The sequence below is a fragment of the Haplochromis burtoni genome, unplaced genomic scaffold (assembly GCF_018398535.1).
Source record: "Haplochromis burtoni strain Fernald_Lab_line unplaced genomic scaffold, NCSU_Asbu1 Contig_226, whole genome shotgun sequence".
NCBI classification, from domain to species: domain Eukaryota; kingdom Metazoa; phylum Chordata; class Actinopteri; order Cichliformes; family Cichlidae; genus Haplochromis; species Haplochromis burtoni.
In genome coordinates, this window is record NW_024582587.1 from 782,027 (window position 1) to 806,586 (window position 24,560).

The 24,560-nt window shown below is 42.0% G+C and overlaps 1 protein-coding gene and 1 non-coding gene across 2 annotated transcripts in view; one reads left to right on the forward strand and one right to left on the reverse strand.

Annotated features, from left to right (window-relative positions):
• sema4c (sema domain, immunoglobulin domain (Ig), transmembrane domain (TM) and short cytoplasmic domain, (semaphorin) 4C) overlaps nucleotides 1–24,560 on the forward strand; it is a 107,657-nt gene that overhangs the window by 14,258 nt on the left and 68,839 nt on the right. Inside the window, exon 2 of the mRNA XM_005936893.3 lies at nucleotides 23,440–23,573. The gene's annotated coding sequence lies outside the window, so the exon portion shown is untranslated. The remainder of the gene's footprint in view (nucleotides 1–23,439; nucleotides 23,574–24,560) is intronic.
• Nucleotides 18,673–18,766, reverse strand: trnai-uau. Its single transcript has 2 exons — nucleotides 18,729–18,766; nucleotides 18,673–18,708 (listed from the first exon to the last, which is right to left on the reverse strand). It is a non-coding gene; the product is annotated as a tRNA-Ile (tRNA).

Consider the following 24,560-nt stretch of genomic DNA (forward strand, 5'->3'; position numbering starts at 1 on the left):
TAGATAGATAGATAGATAGATAGATAGATAGATAGATAGATAGATAGATAGATAGATAGATAGATAGATAGATAGATAGATAGATAGATAGATAGATGTGACCATTTTAAATGGGCTTCCCTTCTTAAAATTCATTGACAGTCCATCCCTCTATCCATCCTGTCCTCTCATATCTCTGTGGCCGAACAGCTCTGATTTGTGTACCAGGATTAAAATCCTCAAATTTGTCTTTCACTCCCTGTGGGAGAGGACTGTGCTTTTTAATTAATTGATTTTGAAATGAAGTTAGCTGCTGTGTCTGTCTGTGTGTGCGTGCACTGACGTGTCTGTCTGCGCAGCGGGTCTCTGTGTGGTTTCGGCTAAGTGTGTCAGAGTGTGTCCCCGATGCTTAGCTTGGTAAAGGAGGGGTGGGGTTGTGGGTTTTGCTGAGCGTGTGTCTGTATTTTTCTCGTTGCCTTTGTTGGAGAAGCTGCCGTAATAGATATCTAAATCTCCACCCGAAAGTGCAAAAACTATAATTTGTGTTTCTGTAGGCCTCATGTGTGTGTTTAGTTTAGTTTCTTTACAATTTGTTTTTCAAATTAATTGACAGCATGTGTGGATTGCTGTGGTTGGGCCGTTAGGTAAGGCAGATTCTCCTTCTCTTTCACATGTGTTTATGCTATCCTCAGGTGCTGGCTATAGCCTATGAATTATATATAAGAGCTTCAGTTGTACTCTTGGGTCTCAATCATACACTGAGGACCTTACCATAAAAGCTCAGTGGTTCCCTTTGCTTATTGGTCTGACTGCATCCATATGAGCACAAGCTCAAGTACTGAAAAGCGTCTTTCCTGCTGCAGTAGGTGTCATCGGGTCCGCACTATGGCATGACACATGACAGACTCACAAGGCTGGTAAACAGCCTCATCGCAGTGACTCAGAAAAGTCTACTTCTGATCAATCTGTTCTGCAGATTCTTCACCAAAACCAGATTCAGAATTAATGCTACACCCATTTTACTCATGGCTGCGGCCCTCTGGTTACTCATGAGCAGGAACTGCTTATGAGCCCCTTTTAACGTGAGCACCTTTGCATTTGTTCACACTTTTTCATGAACGACAACCTGTGTGAGGGCCGTCACGGTGCTCTGTGTGTTTCTGACTTTTGTCACGCGCAGCTGGGCGGACGCGCTCGAATGCTTTGTCCATGAGCTGCTGCAGCGTTGTACGCCTGCCGTATTATGCGGTGCACACAAAGGTGCGTTCACCGTCGCAGCGTGTTGCCACTGCGCTGGCAGCACATGGGGATTGTGCCGCTGATCAGTGGGGTTGCTTTGTGCATCACAGTGGCAGTGGTGGATCTGCTGCTTGCTGTCAAACCCACACCGTCTGTCGCAGTGTGTGCGTGTCTGTGTGTATTTCGTGTAATGTTTTTGTCAGCTTGTCTGCGTGTGGGTCTTTGTGTCTGAATATATGTGAGTGTGCATCTTTGTCTCTTTGTGAGCGGATGTGTGGATGTTTGTCTCTGATCCTGTGTATGTGCGTAAAGGCTGTAATTTTAGTGTTACTATTTATTATTATTATTATTACTATTAATTATACTAGCGCTATCTCCATATCATGTGTCTGTATTTGTGTATGTGTTAGCACAGTTACATGCATGATAGACAGATCTCCTGCTAGACTTTATTAACAACATTTACTACAATCTCTGCTGGGTTTGTCTGAGTGAGATTAAGATGTGGGCACATGCTCACACATGCACACGGGGGGCTGGGGGCATCCATTGCAAAATCTTTGAAAACATGGGTTACAGCATTCCAACACATTCACACGCACTCATCACACTGATCTCACATATTCTTGTTCTGTCATAATGTGCCACACTTCCCACACTTTAAAAAACCCATCACAAACAGGCAGTTTGTAATTAGTATGAAGGCTTTTTGAAGCATGCTGTGTGCTTCTCTTTTGTGGGCTGTTTCATTCACTATGAAATACCTTTGACTCAGAAACTCAAACACCTGGGAAAGTGCGCCTTAGTGTTGATACCAGACTACAAAGACATCAGGGTGTATCGCTGTCACTGTGAGTGGGTGAGTGTGTTTGCTGCATTTTGCAGTACCAGCAGCTGGAACCAATCGATTCGTCTTGCAGAAGGAATTGTTTGATTCTTTATCATTTATTTTATGTGAATAGTCTGCATTCAGTCATGAAACAAGCACTTCACTAGTAAATGATAAAATTTGCTTTTTTTTATATACTTAAACTAACAGAAAAATCATGATGCAAAAGGAATCACCACAACAGCTGCCAGCACCAGGCGTCAATAGACCAAATAGGCAATATTAAAGTTCAGTGCAACAGCTCAGAAGCTTAATTAAAAAGACAAACTCAGGTTAAATTACTAGCTTCTGGAATAGCCTCAGGCACACAGGCCAATCAGCAATCACCTGGCAAACTCAGGCAACCAAAGGAAACCCATTCAAAAACCAACCCGCCAACCAAACGCCAATCCAAGCGGTTGGTGAGATGATGATGGAGGATGCTGGCTGCTGCCGGGTGAAACGTGGGTGCTGCACCAAAAACCTAGTTAACAGTGGACACCAGCAGATTGACTTGCCTGCAATAATCAATATTTACTCTCCAAGCTTTAGTGCAACTGGGGAAAAAACTGGAGTCAAACTGGAAACAGAGAAATTTCACCTTCAAAGTAAAAGTCGTGGCTTTTGAAATGTGTTGGCTTCTGTGGTAAGATACTACTTTTACTTTGAAGGTAGACATTCTTTGTTTCCAGTTTGTGATGCACTTGTTACAGTTTTAGTATTTATTGGCAAGTAGTTTCCAAATTTTTACAAAGAATCCAGCATCTGCCATACAATCTACTGTGGTGTGGCAACCTGCTAGGGTCCAAAGCAATAGCAAGATGGTTTTCAGTACAGGACTGTGCAGATCTATGCAACCAGTTACATGCTAGCAACTGTAACCTCCAGAAATCACTCACACTCAGTTGGGGAATACCATTTTCCCCTCATGACTGATCATTATGTCATAGCCATGTGTTAGCCTAGTTTTGTTAGTGTCATTTAACTGGGCATTTCTTTAAATTCTTTTTTCTCAGAGCACATTTGTGTTGGTGTGAACAACATGTGTGCAAACATGAGGTGAATAATAACGGTTAAGAACCTTTATGTGCAGTGTGTATTGATATGCTAAGTATGTACTCGTGTTGCTTAATGCTAGTTAATGCTGAGTTTGTTTGTTGAAAGATGAACTTTCAAATAAAGAGTGAACTGAACATAAATCATTTTAATAAAGCTTTTCATTCAATCATTAAATAATGCTATTCATCAGTTCTTTAAAAAAATTACAGGAATTAAATCCTTTCCTGTAAGGTCAATATAGAGACATTACTGTGGCTTTAGAAACACACCCTAACTAAATAAATAATCCAACTCATTGCCATTCTTATGATAACTAAGAATGTGTTGAGGTGTGATCTTTTCTGAAGCTTGTAAAACTGAAGCGTATTGTTTTTTTAGTAAGATACAAACTAATATATATTACCATCATATCTTTACTCTAAAATCTTTTTCTCTTGGTGGATAAAAAATGATCAAGAAGTACTTCTCAGTTTGTAAAATAACTGCTAGCTAAAACTAGCTAATTTTTCAGCCATTGTAGATGTTTTTTTTTATTCAGTATGCTAAGCTAGGTGAAAGGCTACATGCTAAACAAATTTGTACTTTTTTAGTTGTGGAAAACAATAAACAAAAATGTTGAACCATTTTTACTTTGACATGGCTCATCATTTTTTAATTGCGACTCTTACTCTTCACAAAATAAAAACATCCATCTAAAAGGAAACCTGTGGTTTAATTGCATGAACATGAACACTGATAATTACAGATATTTAGAGGTAGGTGGACTAATCAACCAGTATATGTGTTTTGTCTTTTGTTTTTTCATCTTTAAAGCAGAGCCACGTGTTTCCTTATTTTCTATCTTTATGTTAAGTTTACCTAGCTTGTCGTCTGGCTTTAGCTTCGTATTTAGCATGCAGACATGAGAGCGGTATCAATCTCAAGATTCTGGCAAGAATGCAAATAACTGTGTTTCCCAGAGTGTGGAATTATGACTTCAAAGAAAAGTGGCCCAACAGAGACAGAGATGCAGTGGCAGGCAGCTAAATAGATTGGAAAAGAGGAGGTTGAGAGAAAGTCAGAATATGGGAGAGGGAGGAAAAAAGACAATGGAGGTTGAAATGAAGAAAGGTTATAGAGGGAGAACAGGAGCCTGAGAAGTGTCTGAGATGATGAAAGACAGTCAGAAAAAGTGTGATAGAGTGATGGAGACAAAAATAGGAAAGCAACAAATACGGCAGATAAAAAATGGAGTGGCAGAATGTGTGATTGTTGTGGCCAGAAAGTCTCTGACTTCTGCTTGGTGACCACAGTCCTCGTCTGCACTTCATTTATTGTTAGTCTTTATTTGATTTTTTTTATACTGCTGTCATTTTCCCCACTCCCTGTTTGCCACCCAGACACCCTGCCGCTTTTGTTTTTCCATTGCAGCAATAAAATGGCCTAGTTCTCGTCTCTTGCCTTGACTTGAAGCACCAGTGAATGCTTTTTTTCGGGGGCTTGCTGAACTGTACTTTCTAGTAATTTTGTAATCTGTTTATTTTGTAAGAGCAGTTGATTGAAGTGCTGTGGTTTGTTGTTTAGATTTTACTGTTGCAACTATTTACCTCAGTGGCCTTCATGTTTTAAATGAGGAGAATGCAGACAGTGCTTTTGAATTTCTCAGCATGGGCCTAAATTATCATAAAAAAAAGAATGACAGATTTCTCTTAAATTTGACGCATCCTTTTAAGCAGGCCAGTTTGTATTTACATGCTGCCAGTCTGTCTCAACATGCTGCCCGACACTGGCGTTGGTTGTGTGGAGATGTGGCTTCCATTGCAGACTGAGAACATTTTTTCCCCCCATTTTAAATTGACTGCTGAGCCTTTGATTCGAGGGCTGACAGCATGTTTCAGGCTACCAATGAGCTTCACATTTCTCCGCATAAAGGTTTGTTTATGTTGATATTATTCAAAATGGTCTGCAATTTGTGACAGTTGATGGAAAGTTGAAAAAGCTTGCCAGTGACAAAGCCGCATGAGATGACAGTTTGCATGAATAAATTACAGGTTCTAGATCCTGAACTTTATGTCTGGGTTAGAATTAGATGAAGACGATTTTATTGAGCCTCATCTGTTATTGTGATGTAGGTGAAGTAATGATCTATTTTCTCCAGCTTCTAGGCTGTCAGCCTGTTAAACCCAAGCTGCAGCCTCCACTGTTGCCCAAAACTGCAGTTCCTCAAGTGGCCACATGAAGCTGGCTCCAAAGCAAGTCAGTTTCTATAAATTCCCAACTATACAGCAAAAGCAAACAGTCTCTGGGATTGTGTTACACTTTTCAACAGTTTCACTCTTAAATAGAAAGTGTTTGGTAAGTGTTTGCAGAGTGTTTGACTCAGTTTCCAGGGTATTCCAGGTTGTAGTATCTGGTACCAGGTCCTTTTTTGGTACCTACTTCAGTGTGTGAATGTTAGTGTGAAAATGTGGATGACTGAATGTAGTGTAAAGCGCTTTTGGGTCCATAGGGACTAAAGCGCTATACAAATACAGGCCATTTACTTATAGGCAATCAAAAATGTGTCGTCAGCAGACTTCATGCTACCAATTGGTTAGTCAGTGGCGCCCCTGACTCAAGTCATGAGAGGGACTCAGTTACGAAAGCCAAAACCACCATTGGGGCAATTTTGCAGATCAATTTTTCATGGCTACCAGTAGGGCTGCACGATTAATCGTTAGAAAATCGTGATCTCGATTCATACTTATGTGCGATCTCATTTCCAAATGACAACGATTTAAAAAAAAAAAAAAAAAGACGACGACGATTGTACCGCATTTTGATCCGAGACGTAATCTGCATGAAAACAAGCGCTCACTCTTTCTGCTCAACAAATGACAAGGGCAGAGCCTTATACCACGTGATACAGAAGCTGTGCTGTGATGCTAAAATTAGCAGGGAAAAAACAACGGAGAGCACGTCAGGGATGACGAGAAAGTGACAGGAGAAAATCCGTCCCGGTCAACCACCCAAACATCAATAACGGGAACCTTATACAGCGCTTCCCTATACACATCGAACTCCCGCAGGCACAAAGAAATTACGGAGGCTATCACTTATCACCTGACCAAAGATATGGCTCCCATCAACACTGTGCAAAACGAGGGATTTAGGAAAATGATCAACACCCTAGACAAACGCTACACAGTGCCGTCCCGCAACTATTTTTCTATTGTTGCACTACCTGCTCTATACACGCAGCGTCGAGCAACGGTGGAGACGGAATTTCAAGCAGTACAACATTTTGCGGCAACAACAAAACGTGAGACATTTGTTGTTTTTATGTTTATTTATTGTTTTTATGTTCAGTCTCAACTGTTACGAAGTTGATGTGCAGTTAATAAGTGCAATAAATATTTATACTGGAAAAGAGAATCGTGATCTCAATTCTAAGCCAAAAACTCGTGATTCTCATTTTATGCAAAATCGTGCAGCCCTAGCTACCAGTGATAAAGACCAAGATAGCTACCAAGATAAAAACTGACCAGGCTTTTAGGCTTTTGTGACCAAGGCCTGAGATTTAAAGTTAAGTGCAAAGCTGCTTTGATTGCTAGGCTAGGTAAGAAGCACTAGCCAGTTGCTATTAGTAGGCCTTACTTGGTGCTAATTCATATCACTGAACCAGCCTGAATGCCTTTACATGTTGGTAGTTGATGAATTAGCACTAATTAACAAATATGTTTGTCTGCACCTTGCACTCAAACTGTAAGGTTTGCTAACCAAATTAGCTAGCTCCACCCTCGCATCCCAAAACGGCCATTCCTGACTCCAGAAAAATGAATGCGGCAACAGCCAGAATATGTTGAGCCTCCAAAACGTGGTGTTGTGCTGTATGCAGTAAAACCCTATAGTCAAACTTCCCATAAGGCATTGCAAACCCACCTTAAAAAATGTGGTTTGTATGATCTTTCCTTATCACACATCTAAAGGCTGTGTCTCAAAGTTGATGAGAACAAATTGAATCCTGGTTGTTCTTTTGTAGTCTAACTCAAAAATCCATGAACCACAATTATCTGGCAAAAGTACCGACTAACACAATAAACATCCAAATTTACGAATTCAAATCAAACGTTGTCTTCCTTTCCCTTACCCTACTCAACTGAAGAGATTTAATCTTACAGTGTTACAGGCAATGCATTCAGCATTCAGCATCGAACGGCAAGCATTTAACAGGTTGCATTACATTTTAACGCAGTTTCTCGCTTTCCATTACCGCACCATTGATTCCGGTTAGGTTCGCATTCGAAATGGATCAAATGTGAGTGAGTCAAGGGTTTGGGTGGAGAGTTTCATCTCGACTCCCCCTGCTCCTGACAGTTTAAAGCACATCGAGCAATCGGCTCCAGGCTCTGTGATCTCATGACGAGGTCATATAATCCTCGTTGGTCACGGTGTCTGGGCCTGCAGTTGTTTACTGTTTAGCGACTGTGAATGTGAATGTTGTTTAGCATGATACACCTACAAGCCTCCCTCAACAGCATCAACTACTTTATCCTGTGAGAGCGCACCAGAAAGTGAGCCCTCGTTGTAGAAACGCGGACGTCTCTGTGCTTTTAAAAGGGTTGAGCGATGTAACTCATACCAACAGCTCAGCTTGCTTTGGACCAGCTGGCAGCATTCGTGTTTGTACCCTCCCTGTCTTTGCCATGTCTCCACTCCGTTGCATCCAAAAGAAGCACAAATACCATAAAACAGCTTTGCTGAGGTGGAAAAAGAAATTGCTTTTGAACCGAACGTTAAATGCAGCCTAACCAGAGCGAATGGTGAAATTTGCCAGCTGTTCTGAATTTACAGAGCAAGACGATCTGCTGAGGTTGAAATGTGTCACATGCTCCGTTCCCAAGCTCCCTTGACGATCTAGTGTGACTTATAATTTATCTTGTCACAGAGTGTACATCTTGTAACGTTTTTTTCACTCTAGCAAAATGATACAGCTCACCAGTGAATAAACATATACCCAGTTCATAAAGCTTTCATGCGTTTGTTTTTCCTGAGCTTCGCTGTAGTAAACACGCTGTTATGTAAGTCACTCCTTGTGAAAGTTGTTCTGGAACGAGCACAGTCATTATTTTAGTGGAGGGGTGGGGGGGGCTTTTTACCACAGGCATGATCACTTGTTCATAATTGCATCGTGGACAACAAAAAAATATTATTTGTTTGTATATACAGTTCACATCTACAGAGTAAAGCTGTCACTAGACTACCAAGCATTACAACCAGTCATTTACCTCACAGAACACCTCCACGTCCCTATTAGTTGAAAATGATTACATGGCTAATTAACATGTTATTACAGGTGCACAAACACACACACATATATATATACACACACAAGCTGTTTACACCAACATAAAATCTGCTTTTATTTTGACAAAAATGGGCAAAACAGACAGTTTCCCCACAAAGCAAACATATCATTAGCATTCCTGCACTTAGCTACAGTGCTGGAACAGATTGCACATAAATTGTACTCGGGTCAAACTAGTAAGGCTGCATTTAGATGCAGCTGACATCTTCATATGCTGTCAGTTTAATGGAACGCAGTGCATGTCTTAAAGGGGCTTTGCTAATGCCGAGAGCTCAATAACATTTCCTAGTGTGTTGTACACGGAGAAGACAGAACCACGACTTGATCTCAGAACCGTCACACCCCAAATTGTGACCACAACTGTGGATAGAAAGCCATCAAACAAGCATCCATGTGCGCTATGTTTAGAGTGGCCTCAGCACTCCATGCCAAACAACATCCCTGCTGTTGCAGAGTCGGCCTCTACATGACGTATAAATGATGGATGCATCTACCATCACATAGTGTTTTGGTTAATGAAGGCCATTGTGAAGCTCAGACAGACTTTGTCTCAGCAAATCATCATAATCTTTATAATGATGATTCACAAAATAACATGAATTACATCAAAAAAGTAGAGAATGAAACCATAAACGTATCAGGAAGTGCACAGACATTTACCCAAGATTTCTGTGTAATTAGACATTTTTTTAAACCATCTTTTGTATACAGTCTACAGGGAGTGCAGAATTATTAGGCAAGTTGCATTTTTGAGGAATAATTTTATTATTGAACAACAACCATGTTCTCAATGAACCCAAAAAACTCATTAATATCAAAGCTGAATGTTTTTGGAAGTAGTTTTTAGTTTGTTTTTAGTTTTAGCTATTTTAGGGGGATATCTGTGTGTGCAGGTGACTATTACTGTGCATAATTATTAGGCAACTTAACAAAAAACAAATATATACCCATTTCAATTATTTATTTTTACCAGTGAAACCAATATAACATCTCCACATTCACAAATATACATTTCTGACATTCAAAAACAAAACAAAAACAAATCAGCGACCAATATAGCCACCTTTCTTTGCAAGGACACTCAAAAGCCTGCCATCCATGGATTCTGTCAGTGTTTTGATCTGTTCACCATCAACATTGCGTGCAGCAGCAACCACAGCCTCCCAGACACTGTTCAGAGAGGTGTACTGTTTTCCCTCCTTGTAAATCTCACATTTGATGATGGACCACAGGTTCTCAATGGGGTTCAGATCAGGTGAACAAGGAGGCCATGTCATTAGTTTTTCTTCTTTTATACCCTTTCTTGCCAGCCACGCTGTGGAGTACTTGGACGCGTGTGATGGAGCATTGTCCTGCATGAAAATCATGTTTTTCTTGAAGGATGCAGACTTCTTCCTGTACCACTGCTTGAAGAAGGTGTCTTCCAGAAACTGGCAGTAGGACTGGGAGTTGAGCTTGACTCCATCCTCAACCCGAAAAGGCCCCACAAGCTCATCTTTGATGATACCAGCCCAAACCAGTACTCCACCTCCACCTTGCTGGCGTCTGAGTCGGACTGGAGCTCTCTGCCCTTTACCAATCCAGCCACGGGCCCATCCATCTGGCCCATCAAGACTCACTCTCATTTCATCAGTCCATAAAACCTTAGAAAAACCAGTCTTGAGATATTTCTTGGCCCAGTCTTGACGTTTCAGCTTGTGTGTCTTGTTCAGTGGTGGTCGTCTTTCAGCCTTTCTTACCTTGGCCATGTCTCTGAGTATTGCACACCTTGTGCTTTTGGGCACTCCAGTGATGTTGCAGCTCTGAAATATGGCCAAACTGGTGGCAAGTGGCATCTTGGCAGCTGCACGCTTGACTTTTCTCAGTTCATGGGCAGTTATTTTGCGCCTTGGTTTTTCCACACGCTTCTTGCGACCCTGTTGACTATTTTGAATGAAACGCTTGATTGTTCGATGATCACGCTTCAGAAGCTTTGCAATTTTGAGACTGCTGCATCCCTCTGCAAGATATCTCACTATTTTTGACTTTTCTGAGCCTGTCAAGTCCTTCTTTTGACCCATTTTGCCAAAGGAAAGGACGTTGCCTAATAATTATGCACACCTGATATAGGGTGTTGATGTCATTAGACCACACCCCTTCTCATTACAGAGATGCACATCACCTAATATGCTTAATTGGTAGTAGGCTTTCGAGCCTATACAGCTTGGAGTAAGACAACATGCATGAAGAGGATGATGTGGACAAAATACTCATTTGCCTAATAATTCTGCACTCCCTGTATAACCCAGGGTCACAGAGCACTCCAGTAAATTGAGTAAAATCTCAAGGTGAGTGAATAAATGTTTCAGACATCACCTATGCTCACCGGCATTCTGCAAATATAGACAACCGAAAGTTATTGAATACGAATTTCTAAGGGAAGTGAGCTTGATTCTGTTTATATAAAAGTTACAAATTTTGATCTGCAGTTGGATAGTTCAAAAAATTTGGGCCCAACTAATTGAATTACTGCTTCTTTGGATTTAGAGCTTCTAGATGAGCCGGCTCAGGGATGTGATTATGAGCTGCAATGGTTGCCACCCTTCAAGAAGTATCCTGTGCAAGGTGTGGTCCTGCCTGCTGAGACCACAGAGCCGATACAAGGAACTGACATCCCTCATGGCCTTGTAACAACTAAGAATGGGAAACCTGTCTTGACTGTATTTCGTGCTTTCACGTGTTCCTGCAGCAGCACGCTTGCTCCTGCTTTGAATTCCTGCTAACAAACAAAAGATATACACCTGCTTTGATGCTATTACCCAGAATTCTTATGCTCAGAGTTGCAGCCTTTATTCTCCCATCAAGAGCCCCGCAGAGCACAGGACTCTCACAGAGCAACATTACACACAAAGACGGGGAGAAGCAGATACATATGTGTAGAAAACATATTCTTGGCTTTGTTCACCTGCTTTCCTCATTCCCTCCAAGCTACGTGAAATATCGCAGTTTTATCAGAGCCCATGGCTCGTTGGCATCAGGATAGGAGTTTTAGGGAACAAAAGCACTTGGTCAGGGTTAGGAAAAGTTAAGGGTATGGCCTAGAATACACCTTTTCCACAATTTTAACCCTACATGTGGAAGTCGAATGCTAAAAGGGTACCATTGTGGTGTCAAGGAAATTCTCAACAAGCACCCAAATGCAAGACTGGAGTGACACTGGGCTGCTCCTCCTCCCTCAGGCACGTCTTGCAGAGAACCATCCCTCTCCTCTCCTGTCAGGGGGAACAAATGAGCCGGGGCATGTTTCTTATGTGTGTGTTTGTGTGCGTGTGTGTAAGGCTAAACTTCCTGTCTGTTTGGTCTTCCTCTCTGTAGTTGCTTCCTCCCCAAAACATATACACACAAACACACACACACCTGCTCCGCACTGTTACCCCCTGACAGATCACTGACATGCTGCCTCTAGGCCATCCTGCAGTGTGTATGCGTGTGTATGTGTGTGTGCATGCGTCTGTGTGCATGCGTGTGTGGTTACAGACACCCTCCCACTGAGCCAGTCTGGCAATTGCCATTTCTCAAGGAGCTAAGGAAGGGAGGGAGCATGGAGTAAGGATGGAGGGAGGGCGAAGGCCTTGATGTGAGTGTGTTTGTTGTCAGAGGGTTTATTAATAAAGATGACCTCAGCCTGTGCTGCACAGAGGGTGTGTGTGTGTTTTTTCTTTTCTTTCCGTCTTTCATTCCTCTTTCTTTGTGACTCTTAAAATAATTATTATTTTGAGGGGGGAAAAAAAGGATTCATGTGTTTATGTATGTGTTTCTGCACCTTCTCGTGCCAGCTTTCTCCCTCCTCTTTGTGATCCCGCGGTGGTTGCACTCTGCTTATTTGGACTCATAATGCGTCTTTGCCATCTTTTGCGTGCATGCTAGCTCATCTGTGTACGTCTGTGTGTGGGTGTCTGTGTGTGGGTGGGCGTAACAGGGATAATCCTTCTTGATATGACTCCTTTGTGTCTCAGCGTCCGTGGATGTGATTACGTGCTTCATTATGTCAGGCTAACAGGTTGAGTTCTCTGCGTGTGCGCGCGCGCGTGTGCAGACGTCAGTCACCTGCTGTGTGTGCAAGGAAGAACAGATGTCCTCGAAAGAATAGAAGGATGAGTAACTTCCATCAAAGTGCAGGGCATTCCTGGCTGAAATCACTCTGTAAATCGAGCTCTGTAAGTCGGTTAAGGTTCAGTTCACTCAAATTGCAAAAGCACGTCTCTCCTGGTTGCAACAGACCATTCTGACTGGAGTCATTGTGCCTGTTATTTTGGGTATTTCTTAGTCCTAACTACTTTCTAGCAATGAAATAGTCTCTATGTAAAGCCTGTTGGCTTTTGACAGTGTTTCTGTTGCGTTCTGTTGAACACTGTATTTCGGTGTGGGGGGGGTGCAGAGTTTTATCTGTCAGCTAAACCTGTCTCCATTCCTATCTTTAGCTTTCTTGATGTTTTCTGACAGTCCCCTCTAGGTTTAGCTCCAGCATCCACACAGTGATACAGAAGTGTGTACAACTGCTGCCGTCTGACCTAATTGGCTCCAACAAGCACTCAAAAACTTTTAAACAGAGACCACTGCAGAAAGTGCGAAACATCCTCTGCACGTCTTTTAGTTTTATGATATCTTTTTAAGGTAACAGAATGACTCCCACTGAGCATTCCCAGGCATGCGTTCAACGCATTTATTTTAGTTTGTCTGCAAGGCCTGCCAAGCTGAGCAAAACTTGGAATTGCAGCATGGAAGAAGGAAGAACTTTGTAAATGTTAGTCTGGATCTCTATCTTTAAAATTGCAAAATTGGGCACTGGCCTTGCAGGGGGATGCACCGTTCTAGTTGATTGTGTCTTCCTGTGTTGATGTGGTGTGGCTGCTTCGTTTGGACAGGATTCAAACCAAGTCTGGCGTGGACTAACGAACGGCTGCACTGCAGGAGCAGTTGTAAACTGCTCAAAAGAAACTTTTACTCAAGGTAAATGACAAAATTGGTTCCTTTATGATCAGTTTAAGATACCATTAAAGATTAATACAGAACTCTAAGAAATGTATGAAGTCAGGTTAGGTTGAGTTGGTGTTTTCAGTGGTTGAGGGTGATCTAATTTGTTTAGCTGTCGAGCCAGCCCATGTGTCTCTCCCAGAGGGCTGAAGCCGGCGCTTGAGTGGGACAGCCTGGCAAGCAGTGGGTCCTTTGGGGCAATGTGGTTACCAAGGAGGGAGATGGCGGAGCTCATTTTGCCCTCTGTCTGCCCTGCCACAATGAACACTGGGGCCATTAGGGACGGCGTTGTCCTGCAGCCCGGGAGAGCCACCAAATGAGATAATGCTCTGAGCTCACGCTTTTACTACCACCTACACACTACACATGCAGGTATGCACATGTGCACAAATTAGGCAAGCACAAACAAATAAGATCCAGTGGGAAGCACTGCACGTAGGACCATATAGACACACACACACACATATGAGTAGATGCATGAATTGATCCTCGCTCACATATATTACTCTTTGACCTCCCTCTCTGTCAATAATCCTCCACCCATGTAGGCAGCCCCGGCTATTTGCTATTTCAGCTGCAGCAGCCAGTTACATTTTGTTGGACAGACGGCGGCAGAAGCAGTGAGAGGAAAGCTAATGAAACAGGATATCCCTACCTCTGGTTATTCCACAGGAGAAGAACAAGGAAAATCACACATGCTTTGACCTTGAATGAGTCTATAAAATCACAGAGTGTGCTGAAGACCACTGCGTGCTTACCCAGTTTACTTATTCAGTGCCAGGCGCCGTTTTTCTGCCCTGTACTCCCCCGTAATAGGTCCCCGTCAGTAATTCAGGCATTGAGACATAACACTAAGTCATCCAGCGAGGTTTCAAGCGCACATAAACTCAGTGAAATTACATAGGGGGATAAAACTTTGCTTTTAATGGATGCCTCTCTTCTTATCGACACCCATGCATGTCTGATTATAAAGACGCTTTTCTCGAAATGTTGGCGTAAAAGGTTGTGAAACTTTGCATAAATGAGCCACAGCTGAGGAGGCAGTGTGTGTGTGTAGGTATCTAATGATTGCAGAGGACTACAAAGGGAAATGATGGGATCAAAGCGAGAACAAGAAAAAAAGAGTCTCTTTATTTTTTCTGTTTTCTCCTTCTAACCCCTATTTTTATTTATTCATTAATTATCCAAACTACTTTGCATTAATCTTGGTAAATTGGGCTCATTCAAAAAAAACATAGGTTTTCAAACCAGAAATTAACACATTTTAGGACGAGGCACCCTTAGATCCCCTTGGAGATCTAATCCCCTGTTTTTCCAAATTCTGGCCGTTTTATTACACAGTGACCCAGTGAATGCAAAAGCCGGAGCATATGATTGAAATCATTTTTATACTCATCAGGCTACTCAGTGACCCCCCTCTCTCACTAAGGAGGCAAGTGGAACAAAACCAAGCCAGCAAAAAGCTCCATACAGTGGAGGCCATCACTGAACTGATAACTCTCCTCCACATTCCTGAGAGCTGCAACACAGAAGGGGGAATCTGATTACTCTAAACACTAAAATATGTCTAAAACTGAAAGTTAGTTTTGATTTAAAGGTCGTGATTATCTTTTAAACTATATATCACCATATATACTGTCAGCAAATGATCACGTTTCTGCACAGCTATAACAACAACAGCTGGTTAGAAGCTCACTTCATGACAGCTAACGTTAGACTCGAGTGCTCTTAAAATCCCAGCTTCCTTGCGCTAAACAGTTTGATGACATTCTTACATTATATGAGATTTTATTTACTAATTGTCCAAGTTTGACAATGTCAAACAATGACATTTTAAAGAAAGTTTCAGTGAAAGCAGCATAAATAGCACCTAACTGAGGCTAACAGCAGTTTACAGAGCTTAACAGTAACTAATTGGGGCTAACAACCACTAACAAAGGCTAACAGAGGCAGCAGGAAAAACAGCAGAATTTGGTGCCAGAAAGTTCAGGATAGCCTCTAAAGGTCACCTCAGTTTGGATGCTTTACACCGGGCATGCTGAGGTAAACAATGGACTCACAGGCTTCACTTGTTAAGTTACATACAGGCATGTAACATGTGGAATTGTCGTGTTTATTAACTTACAGATGGTAAAAATCGCTCTATGTGTGACAATGTTCGCACTATGTTACAAAAGCTACAACTATCATAATAAGATTTCCAACTACCTTAAATTGTAGTACATATAAAAATGTTCTCACACAGGCTGGCCACGATAGGGTACACATACTGTCATGGTCCTGGGTCATGTGACTCAGTGTTTTGAGACCAAAAGTGGTTTTTCATTGTTTATGTTCTGGTTCATGACGAAGTCATTGTTAGCTCCTACCTGTCATGTTTCATGTCTGTGTGGTTCAGTTATCAAGTTCGTGTCATGTCTGCGTCTTGTCATGTTTATATGTTACGTTTTTGGGTTGGTATTATTAGTTAGGATTCAGTTGAGTTTCATTCTAGTTTCGTTTCTACTATAACTTCTAATTTAGAAGTATCTCTTTGTGCTCCATGTTTCATCTCCAATTCCCTTTTCCCTCTATATGTTCTACAGTGTTCGCGCTCCTCGTGAGTTCACCGTGTCCACATCTTAGTCTGTCATATGTTTCATGTTGTCAAGCCAGTGTTGTCAGGTCTGCGCCTCTCCATATTTCCCGTTTTATTTTGAAATGCTTGTTTCCGTGTTCCTTGTGCTTAGTATTACTTTTCCCTGTCGTGGCATGATGTGTCAGCTGTTTCCCCATGTGTTCCCACTTTCCCTAATCTCCTCTGTGTGTATTTAGTTTGTGTGCTTTCTTGCAGTCTTCGTCAGGTCGTCTGTGTTACCTCCCTCCACGTCTTGTCATAGTAGTCATAGTCATCTTAGTCATCATAATCATCATAGTTATCACGGTTGTCATAGCTGATTCATAGTTTTTCGTAGTTCCCACAGTTTTCATAGTTTTTTAATTTTCCCAGTTTAGGTTTTCCAGTTAGCTCTCGCCCCTATCAGCCAGAATAAACGGCTCGCTTTTTGCTTAACCCTAGTTTCATCTCCTTCTGTGTCCACACTTGGTTTCTCCGTTTCACACTCTCGCACAGTCGGCTCCCACTAACCGTGACACATACTGAGTAGTACTTAAATGAAAGTATTAATGTACTCATGGTACTGTAACTATTCAAAACACCTGACTTGTTACTGTCACTGAGTAACTGCCATGACTTCTTATCATTATATAATGTAGTCGTTTCCAAACCTTCAGAAGACATGTAGGAACAACATTGGACTGATAAAAAGAAGCTTCCACCGTGGTTTTTAGCTGCTAAATGCTCCACAATGTCCCCCCATTAGTTGCTAAGTGTCTAGATACCTGCTGTGCTGAAAGGGCACATTTGGATTTATTAAAGCTCTTTCATTTTTTCCTAAAATCTTACTAATGTATGAATGAATCAAAACAGTGACATTACAGGCTGTCAAACCAAAGCAAATGGCTGATTGATGCTAAAACGTTATAACTCTCTAAAATATGAATTAATGCAGCGTAGCATTTAAGACAAGTTAGGGATATTTTTAAAAAAACGTGACTTTTAAGAGGCAGTATTCAGGAAAGATTGGTCTTGGCATCAAGATAACCTTTTTACTTGCTGTTTTTTCTATTATGGCTCTTTTTTTTTAGCATTTCCATTCAGATAGAGCATTTAATGAGATGGAAAAGTTGACTTGCGACTTGACACCAGTAAACTGTGCGCAGTGAGGAAAGAAGAGATCTTGGAGTCAGAGTGGTCCAGGGAAAAGCTGTGCATGGAACGTTGCAAGTTTTATCAGAGGGCGCCTTAGCAGGACGGATTTGTTTGGCTTTACTCCTTAGTGAGACAAATATTGGGATGAATCTCCTCTCTGCTCTGGGCCCTGTTGTGAAAAGGCCAGGGCCCAAGCCAGGGCTTTACCATCACATCCTCCCACTTATGTAAACAGATGTCTCATACACACACACACATGCATGCTCGCACTCAGAAACCTCTCACCCAACACACTCACCCCAGTCACTTTAATAAAGGGCTTTCCCAGAAATACAGTTATACTAATTCCAGTGAATGAAATCCTTTGCCTAAAAGGATGAGTTCATCCCTTTTATTTGTGTGGGAATACGAAGCGCTGCGTTGTGGAATACATCGACAAATGGGGGCATTTTTCTCTCTCAGTGTGTCTCTTCTTCGGTTTTGCTCACACACCAGGTGCTGCTCAGTATTTTGTGTCCACTGTGGCTCTTGTGGGTTCTGGCACAGTGAGAATAACAATCACAGCTCCTCGGTTCAAACCGATATCAGTTGCCAAAAGCACCGACGCAGATGCCGCTCTTCACACAGGAAATGAGAGGATGATAGTGGAAGGGTCCCACTTCACTGGAAAAAGAAAATCACAATTACCATCACTTTATCTGTCAACACCAACAAATGTGGGGAGGGGGTGTCACAATGCAGAGACAACAGGAGGTGGAGCCGCTCGTTTGGGCACCGGGCTGATGCGTTCTGGTCGACTGCAGAGCGAAAGCCTTTGATAGCATCTGCGCTGTGGGCTGCAGTTACAAAGTTCAGAGCTGGCAGAGCTCTATTTTTTCTGAAAAGTTAGAGCAGTCATGAAATATAAATAGCAGAAATATGGTTTGGTTTCCACAACAATGGGCACGGTCGTTTTCCATTTCTTATCTCTGAGACTGTAGAGAAATGAGATGCTTTAAATTTCAATTATTGTTGCTTTCTAGTGCTTAGCGATCTGTTGCATGTTTTTTAACCGGTATGTGTGGAATGCTGAACGCTTCTCACCCTGCATCCTGAGCTTGATTCTGCCAGAAGTTCCTTCATGTTAAAAGGGAGTTTTTCCTTCCCACTGTCACCACATGCTTGCTCACAAGAGGTCATTTCATTGTTTTCTTGGTCTGTACCTTAAAATATTTGGCACTGTCATTGTCATTTGCAGCTATATAAATGAACTATGATTGAATTACATGGTAGCCAACTTACAGAAACGGTGTGAAGCAGTGGGCAGCAGTGTGTAGGGGCGGTATCTTGCTGAGGGGTACCTCAGGGTAGGTGTTGAGTGGATTCAGACCCCCGACCCTCCGATCATGGGGCCACCATTCTACCTACTGAGCTATTCCTGCCCCTAAAATAAGCCTGTGCTCCAGGTGAGGCTCGAACTCACAACCTCAGCATCTCTCTCCAGGTTACTGGCTTATAAGTACCGCGCGCTGACCGATTGCGCCACTGGAGCTTGCGTAATCAGTGCTAAGAGCAGAAATATATTTCAACATCTTGGATATCCGCTGTACCACAAAGCAATTCCCCCAAAAGGCCCCAACAACACAGTCAAATACAGTCAAAAAGTCCAGATCAGTAAGTCAAAGTACAGGAAGTGAGGCCTTGGTAGTCCTATCAGTCAAAGCGACCATGACCCTAATTTTTAAACCTCAGCAAAATCCAAATGGGCGAGTTATTATATGCTAAAATTACTCACCGAAGAGTTGTTGTGACCATGGAGACAAGGCTTTAAATGTGCCTTTTGTTGCTGTAAAATCGAGCATTTTAATAAGGGAATCTGTGGGGACTGACTCGTTTTCGCCACCAGCCTTAAGTGGAACTGCAGCTCCACATAGGCTTAATTTTTTAGCCCTCCAGGTCGTCGCTTCATTGAGACACTATGATTACCTGGTATTTTGAAAGCATTAGGAATCCATTAAGTATTCGTCTCTGATGACCTTTACCTAAATGTAAGTGGCATCGTGATCCAGCTAAAGGGATTTTTCACACTTTATGAACCCACAAAATGTTTCTAATAATTGCTTATAACCAATCTCTATAGCCATAAGATACATCTTACAAGACTGATATCAAATTCAAAAGGCTACATTAGCCACCTATGCAAAGATGCCATTATTACTCTTTAAAGCCACGTGTCTGTTAAACCTTGTAACGGGAATAGTAAGACAGAGCAGACGCAATATTTCACATAAAGGACGAAGCACAGGGAAGATAAATGCAGTGTCTGCTGTATCAGTCATTTCTATGGTACTCTGAATAATCAATGCTTCAGTTGAGTATGGAGGAATGACTCTCACGAGAGATCTCTGTATGAATTGACCGCCGTGTAGTGACGCTGATAATGGCTTCGGCGAATTGCGTCCATCTTTAATTTTAGCTTGTAAATCACAACCCGCAAGTAATGGGCTGCACTTAGAGAGGTCAGAGTTTATGTGTAAATCATTCTGGAGGACAAAGCTTGTGGTGTGAAGCTTTGCAGCTTTTTTTCCCCCCCGAAGGATATTTTTTTCTGATAGAGGGGGTTGGCAGTAGGCGTTCACAGCTCAGATCTAGCTCTGACCTTGGCCAGATGTCCACCAACACCGATATGTATGTGCGTGCACGCGTTTGTGTGTACGCCCTTCGTCTGCCAGGTTTTCGGAGAATGCTTGCATCTAATAGGGAATGGCAGGCATTTTGTTGGGCATTATTGCCACATGCCTCTTCCAATCCTGCCACTGATTAGAGCTGCCATTACTGGCACACCAACGTGAACGCGCGCTCTTACAAGGCAGACGTTGGCACACGCTCAAAGCTCTGGCCTTTGCATGTGATTAGCATCCCATTGCGTTGTCTTGTGCGGCGATCAAACGGAGCACGGAGTTGTGCTCTTGTCGAGGCCGATCGGGGGAAGTGACGGGTACGATGTCGCTCCACTTTTATTCAACTCATCAGGGTGCTGCCAGCTTAGACAATGTCAAATTTGCAGCTAAGCAATTAGAGGCCCAGGCTGTCACAATTGAGCCTGATGGGGAAAACTCATTGTGGTGGCATGCAGGCAAACACGTGAACACAGATACAGGTGCTGGCACACACAGACGCGATACATCCACCCACATGTGCACAAGTACATAGTGTATGTATATTTACAATAAGCATGCAGGCGATTAGCTCAGAAAGTGCAGGTGTAAACTGTTAGTCATTGCTGATTCACAAGCAGCTGGCTGGCTTCCACACAGCCACTCACTGTGCTGCCTGTCAAATACACAGGCAGCCAGCGGCTTGAGGTGTGTGTCCATGTGTATGCGTGTGCAGATGTTCTTGAAATCCTGCTATTTAGCCAGACCTCCTCCTCCACTCCTCTTCCTCCTAGTTTTTGGCCTCACGTGTGCATATGTGTGTGTGAGTGTGCTTTAGTTAATGTGTAGATGTTTTTGCACATTTATGTCTGTGTGGACTTGCAGGGATTTGGCTGCTGCTTTCTCCTGGATGAAGCCAGTGGAAAGCTGAGGTCTGGATGACTTACTTATTTAGGAAAAATACACCAGAGATGGACAGCGTGCTGCTGTGCTGTCACATAATCACATGTGCTTGGGTTTGAATTCATCCTGCTCTGTAGGTAACAGAGCCAGTGACCTTAGTAGCAATGCTATATTTCATTTTGGAGATTTTTTCTTCCCCCAATAACAGCTAAAGTGATTCTGCTGCTGTTACGGTTTCAACAGACATGCTGTCGGTTCAGTCCCAGGTGGAGGCGCTCACCAGAGGGTTAAATGCTCTACCAGAAGCAGTCGACACACATATACGCACAGAAATGCTCATATGGCGGATTACTCAGTGGCATGAGGTTTCCGATTAAGTCTAAATTTGCTTTCCAGCACATTCAATCAACCTAACTTGATTTTAAAGGACCTGCCATCAAACAGAGTTTTGGACTTTTACCTAACTTGCTTCTTTACTTCCTTGAAACCATCAGAAGAGTTTCATCCTGTCTTTGGGTGTTCTCCTCCTTTACAAAGTCATGTCAGTAGCAGGTTTCATATCTTCACCGGCCAACAAAAAAACATGAAGGATTCCATTCATCTTTATGGTTTAAGAAGATAGTCCTACTTATTATACGTATAATAATCAACTGGGTAGCTTTAAAAGTGTCTTTGAACGAAGATTACAACACGGTTGATTTTTTTGGTCATGAAAGGTTTTAGAGTTCTGCTTTTACATAAGAGAATTAACAGTCTCAAGGTTGTCACAATATCCCCATAAATTTGCCAAAAAGTTTAAATTTGAGAAGTTTCTCAAAGATTGACTTTTTCCTTTTGGGGGGAGTTATGCCAAGGTTCTGTGCACAGTTTCATTTTTGTATGTGTGTGTGTGTTTGGTTCACTAAAGTTTGATGAACATCAGAACTTTTCAAGTCGATACAGTGGAGCACAGTGTTCATCGAGTGTAGCAGAGTTTTCAGTTTCTAGTTTATTGACAGTAGGGAATGAAGTATGATGGTGTCAGAGGTTTGGGCCTTGGCTTTGTGTGCTCCCTCTTTGTAACACTAGCCGGCCCATACGCTACTGACAGCATCTGCTTGGCCCTTGGCGCCCTCATTGTGATTAGTGAGCCATTGATGTTGACATGAATCTCAGCTTCTGCTCACACACACACACGAATCCCGGCACGCACTGGCGAAGGCGCTGTTGTCAGTTATGTGATCTGCACTATGAACTATGGGAACCTGTGAATGTGAGCCTCGAGGGATCAGGGGCGCGTGTGTGTGTGTGTGTGTGTGTGTGTGTGTGTGTGTGTGTGTGTGTGTGTGTGTGTGTGTGTGTGTGTGTGTGGCTGTATTTTTCATGTCTAAGATCTTGTGATCAAAACCAGAAAAGCCTTGCAATAAAATTGAGTCAAGCAATTATCTCTGTGCATGGAACTTAGCTCCAAGCCTAATCTTCATACTCACTTCATACTGTTCATATGAAGGAGCATTCAGTGGTACAGTGTAAAGCAGACTGCTCAAATTTATTCTGTTTCTTGCAAAGCTCGCTGTTGTGAGCTCACGTCTGGGCTCAGCTTCTGTTAAGTCATTTATTACTCTGTATCTCTTTCAGCATTTTCTATTTGTGTATGTGAAACCTGTATGTTTGTGATAATGACTGCTTAAAGTAAAGGTAAAGTTAGAGATGCTTAGCATCTGCCTCTTTTTGTAGCATATTTGCTTGTTTGGAACATTCATTTGTAAAATCTCTTAATAGAAAACTGCAAGAGACTTTATTTGTTTTGGAAAATTTACCTATTTAGGATGTGGCCAGTGGAGCCCAACCATTTTACCAGTGGACTGATATTATTGGCTCATTTTCGTTACTTGCTGACTTGTCAGTATCATCACTTGTAAGTGCCAAATAATTAAACATTTAAAAAAGTACAGAAGAGATCAAAGAAACACCCTTCAACTATGTTGTGAATTTCAACGTTGCCTAATTTGTCCACCAGGGGGCAGTCTGCAACTTCCCTGGTGGCAACATATGTCACACAACAATGAATAAATAAGTAACTATACACATATTAGTGTTGTGTATGTCTGAAAGAAAAAGAAATATTGGATATTATATACTAAGATTGAATATTTTGAATATTAATGTTATCACATTATTGTCACTATCAGTCTTAAAAATCCTATATTTGAAGCCTAAATCTGGTGATTAAAACAAAACCCTTACAGGAAGTTACAGAGTAAGTTACGGTTACGAAGGATAGTGTGTAAAATGTACTACATTGTCATGCTGGCTCTCTGTTGTGGTTTACTAGCCTGTTTCCGCTTGTGTTAGCTTGTCTTCAAGAGTAGGTAACTAACTAGGCCTAAACTTCAGTTTCCAAAACCACAAATTTCACACACAAAAACCACCAAGTGCCACATATTTGTTTGATCAGGATTTTCATGTTTCATGTACGTGGATGTGCAGGTAGGAAGTATATTTACAGTTTTGAATGTGTGTGTGTGTGTGTGTGTGTGTGTGTGGAGACCTCTAATTATGTGCAGTAGCAGGTCTTGTCTGACAGAGACATTAAAATGATTAAAGCTGACCTGTCAGTCTCACATATCCACCCCCAACATCCAGCACTGCCACTCATTACATCTCTCCTCTTCTTCTCCTTTAGCCCAATGTGACCTTCATGTGCGACGTCTGTCTCTAGTCAACATTCACAACGAAGACAAGACAGAGCGAAAAAACATCTGAAGGAGAGATTACGACGAGAGCACACGGACGCGCGAGGGAGGAGAAGAAAAACAAGTAAGAAAGTAAAAACAGAACAAAGGGTGGAGAAGAAAAACAGTGGCATCTTTTTCTATCTCTCACTGACAGCATGAATCAGAGAATAGAACAGGAGGAGGAATGGGGGGCATGTAAAATGAGCGAGGAATCAAAAGAAATAAGAAAGTGAATATAAGCAGAAAAAGCAAAACCATGCGGGGGGGAGGGTAGCAGTTGTCAAAACAGGACGTGGAAATTACAACCATTTTCAGGAACTCCCAGAAAGAAATTATTCTGCAGCGAGACAAAGAAAATGGAGAAAATGTATGACAGAGGAGAAAAAGAAAGGTGACCAAAAAAGAAAGAAAAAGCTGAATTTAGGCAGGATATTGGATTTCAGATTTCAAAGCATTTTGTTAAGAAAGACACTGAAGGTTACGTCTGTAACAAAGTGTATCTGTGTACGTGTGCGCGTAGCGTTTGCAGCTTGTCCTGACTGTGTATGTGCAAGTGGAAGGAAAGGCGGCCATATTTATCTGAAAGTCGAAAAGTGGAAAACAAAGGGAGAAAAGAAAGAGAAGGAGAAAAGAGAAATGGATGATTGAATCTGACAAGCTGTGCACAGATTTTAAAGGTTAGGTTTACTGAAGATAGCTTTTATCGTTATTTCCGTCTTCTGAGGCTGAATGCAACAAAGTACAAGGTTGGAATTTCTGCCTTAGTAATTTTAGTTTGATTTGCTCAGAAATCTGAGTGTTCCAGCATTTTAAAATCAGATGAGAGAAGTTGATGAAACTTCACAGATCTTTGTTGGGTTTCAATTTTTAAAATGTAAAGTTGTTTTAAAGCGCTCACAACAATCGTAGAGGTACAATCGCATACTAATATGATCGCTTCGGTATCACTTCTCAGGCTACAAACGGGCTGCCATGATCATCTGATTAGTGGAAGTTTTGTTGGGGGTGTTAGACGGCATGGGGCAAAAGATTTAGCTGTGTGCTCCACTGGGAACATCTTTAGGGAAAG